The following is a 6162-nucleotide window of genomic DNA, read 5'->3' on the forward strand; positions in this document are numbered from 1 at the left end:
CTGCACGTCACAGGCCTCTATGTCATGCCGACTTTTTCAGCCGCTTTCCACCAGAATCCATCCTGCATCCCTCCCGCACCCCCGTCCCCACAGTTACCAACTTGGCTTACGTGCTCTTCGTTGCTTGTCCGGGCACCTCCTAGCTTATCTCTGTGCCCTCGACTCTCCACCAGCCCGTTCCCCACACACCTGACAGCACGATCTCAGCTGCATATCAAAAGGGGGCGATACCCTCATCTTATTAATCCTGCAGTAGATACCACCTGGAGCTGGGTCTCCCAAATTTGCCTCATTATAAAAGCAGGGGTGGACAGTAACAAAAAATATAATAAAACAAAGCAGAGTCTTCAGTATCACATGCTGGGCTCCTCCAGAAACACACCTTGAGACAGAAGTTAAGAGCAAGTTCTTTCGGTGAGAGGGGACCCCAGGGGGTACTGGGAGAGGAAAGGGCCAGCAAGGCACAGGGTCCCCAGCAGACGGCCACCCGGACGACTGAGGCCCAGTTTCACGGAAGCCCTGGGAGGCAGGGCAGGACACGCACCAGCTGTTGCACCCAAGGGTCCAGGACGCTAGTGTGTTACCACCCAGCTCTCTTTGTCATTGGCTATCCACTCTTAAGGCCATCAATGTCCCACCCTACCAGGCTGCCGCACATGAGAGAGAGGCAGCCCTCCGGTGGAATGTAGGTACGTGGAGAAGAATTCTAGAGCAGTGAGCATGCGGGCCTACGAGTACCAAACTGACCGTGTGCTCCCCAGGCCACGTCCCTGGAGACTGTGATTCAGCCGGTCTGGGGTGGGACGGAATGAGGACACGGCAAGCGCTTCATGGGACTCCTTTGAACAGGACTGTGTAACACTCACTGATGTCGCTAAGTGCGAAATCTTGGCTGGGCCTTCTCAGGTCCTCTGCGGTCTGTCTCTAGGCTGGCGTCCAGACCTACGGCCCCCCACCGCGCCACAGTCACTTATAAACCACTCTGAATGCGTGGACTTCTCTGCAAGTGGCATGTTCTCCTCCATGAGCATAAACTGCCTTAAGAATCTGTACAGTCCCTAGAGCCAAATACCATCCCATTCATATAGTAAATTCTTAATAAAGGTTTGTTCAAGAAATCATCCTAAAAGAAAACAGTATGGTATTATTCAAGTAGATTCCCTGAACAAAACCATCTTCCTTGCCTATCGCAATAGTGGGTACAATTCCACAGTAAAACCAAACAAATATATACTGAGCGCTTCCTGTATGTGAGCCGCTCAGAAATTCCTCCAGAAAGACACTGTCACCTTTTATTGGCCCAACCTTAACGAAGATGTGCTGATTCGAAACTGCGAATTAAACCCTACGAAGGAAATAACCACCTAGACGGTGGTGGTAAGGTGAAGGATTCTTTAAGAGGAATTGGAAGCTTGTCAGACTTGACCTCCCTTGTGGTTCTGCTAAGGGTTTTTCCCAGAGACGCTCTCTTTTTCCACCTACTTCACAAAGACAGAGCAGGATAGAGAAGAGAGTCTTGTTTCAATGACACAGAACTCTTGGGATTATGACTCCTTCCAATGACCAAAAATTTGGTACCTGGGACTGTCGCCCTGGGCTCTGTCCCTAAGTACTCAACAGCTCCGGCAGTTCTCAAGCTGCTCAAGGTGCTCTCTTGCAAATGAGACCAGAACAGAGGTCTGGCCACTCATCAGCCACGACGGGCCTTATCCAGGGCTTTCCACCCGCTGCCTCGATGCTAAGCACAGCACCTTGGCCACGTTCCAGTCTGGATAATTACATTGGGGCTAGCGAACTTCAGCCTCCAACTCCAACCAAATAAAGTATTCCTTCGGACTAGCTGCCATACCTGTTATGCTACTGTGGGCTATTCAAAAGCTAGTCTGTGCTCAGCATGGCTGTAATTGTGGAAAAAAAAATCAATATCCCGGTATAACTTCCTACAATAATAATAAATATATTCTAAAACATCACTGGCTAAGTTAATTATTTTTATTTTTTTATATGGTGTCACAAACCATTTTTAAAACTACAGTAATTTCTTCTCCATTATCTCAACTCTAACTATTCTCATAGATACAAACTGAAATATTTACAACATCACAAAAGGAAGGAGGGCAAGTGCATAGTCCACAGAACAAGCTGAGTTTCTACCACGTGCCAGGCTCCACTGTTGTAGGCACTGGGCACTGTCACAGGGGCCACGGGTCGTGCTCTCAGAATAAAATTCAATTTAATCCTTCTAATGATACTGCACTTCTGAAAATGGGAACTCATAGGCTTTAAAACACTGCCGTACACAGGTCTCCCAATCGAATGCTATTTCTGTCCGTGCTTCAAATAAAAAAGAAGAGTCTACAGGACCTTAAACTCGACGTGTATGTGGGTGTGTGTGAGAATACATGTGTCTGAGAATGAGAAAAAATGTTTTCTTGGCTAGCATGGAGGGACGCGAACTGAATGCTGCTTAGATACATATTCGTTTCCTTGTTTTTACTAATCATTCTATTTGTGTGGGTGAGAGTTTACAGGTTATAATAGCAGAAGCTGACATAGGAAAATTGAAAAAGTAAATATCTCTTGTTTAAAGCTTCCCTTTCCTATATTTAAAGAACACACACATATCAGCGCTTCGAGTATAGTATCATAAGGATGAAAACAACTAAAAGGAAAAAAATGTAAAGATTCTGTATGTGTTTGCACATACATGTACATTATCATGGACATGAAGATAGGAGAAGTTAATGAACTTTCAAGACTCCGGTGGATTACATTAAATGTATGAACTACGGAATATTTAACAACACGCTATGCAAAGAAAAACGGTTCTGAATTTTTGAAAAATAATAACCTTAAAATTCAGATTAATCCGAGAGGATCCAAAACAAATACTTATCCTACACAAACTGTAACCAGACTGTAGAGAATCGTTTTTTAAAAAATCAGTGAGGTTCACTTGAAATCTGCCAAATTATTATTCTGCTTGAAAATCCTTCTAGCCAGAACAAGTTAATAGCAGGCTTCTAAAACTAGGTTAAACACGCTGTAAATCAATGTATTCCCCCCTACAAATCTGCTAAAATGCACACTTTTCTGGTGAAAATGGCTCTTCGGTGGTACTTAATACTGTCACTACACTGCCTCTCTACCCAGTCCACTCCAAATTTTTCTACTTAAGGTGTCATATTAAAGTTAAATGCCTATCTTTATTATAAATAATAAAGGAATATAGATTCTTTAAAATAGCATGAAGAGCCACAAAACATATTACACATGCACTACATTGCCTAAGTTTAGAAGAAATACCTAATAACGCAAATGTGATCCAAGTTTGCCATCAGATAATCTATTCTTTATGATTTGAGAGTTAAGAACCAACCTGCACTATTACCATCTCTCACAGATAGATGACTTGTCCTCCACGAACAGGCTTCAGATAACACTTCTGGCAAGACAGCTTTGATAAAAGACTAGAACGAGTATTATGCAGTGACACAGTCTGTCCCACACACATGAAAAAGCCCAGATCACTACGCCAACAGTATGTCTATCATGCCGCAGACAGGAGGCAGGATGAGTGATTAATTAGCTGTAATGTTCAAACTCTTGCAGGTACACAAGCTGACCGACACAATCTTCAATCTCATTTCTGTTTAAAATTCACACAGAGAATAACAGATCATTAAAGATTGTCCAAAGCTGTAAACAATTACCGAGGCAGGTGACTGGGCTTCTCGGTTTGGGGAGAGAGGTGAGAGTCACAGGACTTTCAGACATCGAAGGCAGAATGCACAGAATACAATGTATCTGAAACAATAATCTAGCTTAGTACTGATACTAAATTTTTACTCCCAAATATTACTGTGCTTTCTGAGTATCTTGGTTAGGATAAAAATCTTAGTCACAAATTTACGTAAATAAAGAACAAAAAAAAAGAGTAAGTCAGGGGAGGAAATGACCTAAGAAAAGACATCTGGAGATAGTTCTGTCACCAAGATCGAGTCGCATCTCCTCACTGTGCTTCGGTGTCCCTTAAAATTAAAGGGTTAGGCCAGAGCATCAATCTCTAACTCCCTCTAGCAGTAAAATCCGGCCATCTATTTAGCGATCATAGAGAACTCAAAGTTTTTATAAAATCCTAAGAGCACCTGACGGCAGCAGAAAATGTGCTTATGGTGTTTAATGACTATAGAGAGAAGAATGAGAAGGGACTAAACACTCGTCCCGATCTTGCATTTTTCAGTTTATACTCGGTTTACGAGGGAAACTGAAATCAGATGCTTCATTTCACCCCACGATAACAACATAATTCTCATTATAACAAAATATTTAAATATTCTTTTTTAAAAACATCCCCCAAAAGAAACGGCTTCACCTTACTCAAAAGAAACTTCGTAGATCTGTCTCACTTGGAGGGCTGCAATGCTTGAGCTACAATGTGAGTATCAGGATGTGGAAGCAGCTGTCACTGCTTTGTTTTTCATTCACAGTAGGTGGTTGCCAAGCAACAAAATACTATTGTCTGTTTCCATGATCTGTTGGCCAATTCTACTGGTGATAATGCTTTCTTCAGTTTAAAAGAGGGCCACCTTTTGGACAAGAAGAAATGAGAAAAAATTCTAAGGATGACAATTTGTGTGTGTATGCACATATGTATATATGCAGATACACTAAATGTACCCTAAGACTATGTATATACATACATAGCTGTGTACTGATACACACACATTCTGTCTATAGGCACATGTGTATGTGTGACTACATACGTTCTTCTCCTACCTACCTCCAAATCCATTAAATTGGATAGGCCAAAATCCAGAATCTAAATCGCTGAGGGCAAATCAAGGCATGACTTAGAGATATGAAAATACAGTAATGATTATTTTCTCAACTATAGCAATAATTTCCAATTTGCCAGATGTATCAAATTCTGTTCCTTGAACACAGAAAATTTCCAGTCACAAAAGCAACTCTGTCTATATAAAAATAATAATAAATAGAAAGTCTTTACTATCTACTTAGGAATCACATATTTAATATGCTACTTAATATCATGTGCTACCGCTGTGTACAAAGATAATAATTCAAATGGGGAAATGTAGCTGCTGTCTAGACCCTAGAATCTTAAACATATTCATTTTTTAAGTAATTGCATTGTTCTCCCTGAAATGGGCTCTTGTGGTTCCCCACTTTGTTCTGACACGGGTCCCCGGGGAAGAGCAGTCATGCTATGTTACTCTTGCATATTTCACCAGCTTACTAACACTGTAACACACGGCACACTCAATATAAGGCTGTCAACGTTAGCTGGCATCCGCTGCTGTTTGTTTTGTGACAAGGCTTCTAAAGATAAGAATTATAATATTCTTAGATGTGCAGACACAACATCGAAACAGCCTGAAGGAATTAAAACTTCAAAATGCTAGAGGCAATCAAGCTCTGAAATGAAGAGAAATCAGTGTCGTTTATGCATGCATATATGTTTCTGCAAAAGGCCCCAGATAATGCCCAGACGATCTTTGGCTTTCATGTGTTGCTCACCCATCTTCCTTTATAATAATTCAAAAGCTCTCTAACTTAACTATTTAGTGCACCCCTCTGGAGGAGCCTCTGAAATTCACTTTCTGAAATTCATTACTACTGGCAAATCTGTACATTACAAGAACCTGGAATAAGCAAAATCCAGCACATGGACTGACATTATCACTATAAGATCTCCTGTCAAAAAAGGCAACACTAGCAAAACAGAAACAAAGTATGCGAATAATGAACTAAATACCAGCCAAAAATTACCCCTTTCTCAGACAAAGCCCTCTTCGGCAGAACGCACCTACCTTCTGGGGGACCGCCCTCTGTCTCGGTTTCTCCTCCACGTTTCACCCCGTAAATGACCCACTTCCTTGTCCTTCAGCGTCCCAAGCTCGCCAGCCTGCGTCTCTTCTCCAAACACACAACTTCCTTCTCACTTTTCCCACCCTCTTCAGATCCCTGAGGCACCCATTACTTTCTCCGAATTGCTGGACTCAGATCTGCAGCCCAGTTCGCCAGGAACCTCCCCACACGCACTTGTTTCCGTCATTCTTCTAGATCAGCTTTAAAAACCAGTCCCACCCAACGAATACAAAATTAATAAAAGTGGGGTTACGAGCCAGTTTTTTTTTT

This window comes from Pteropus vampyrus, unplaced genomic scaffold, assembly GCF_000151845.1.
Source record: "Pteropus vampyrus isolate Shadow unplaced genomic scaffold, Pvam_2.0 Scaffold154, whole genome shotgun sequence".
Lineage (NCBI taxonomy): Eukaryota > Metazoa > Chordata > Mammalia > Chiroptera > Pteropodidae > Pteropus > Pteropus vampyrus.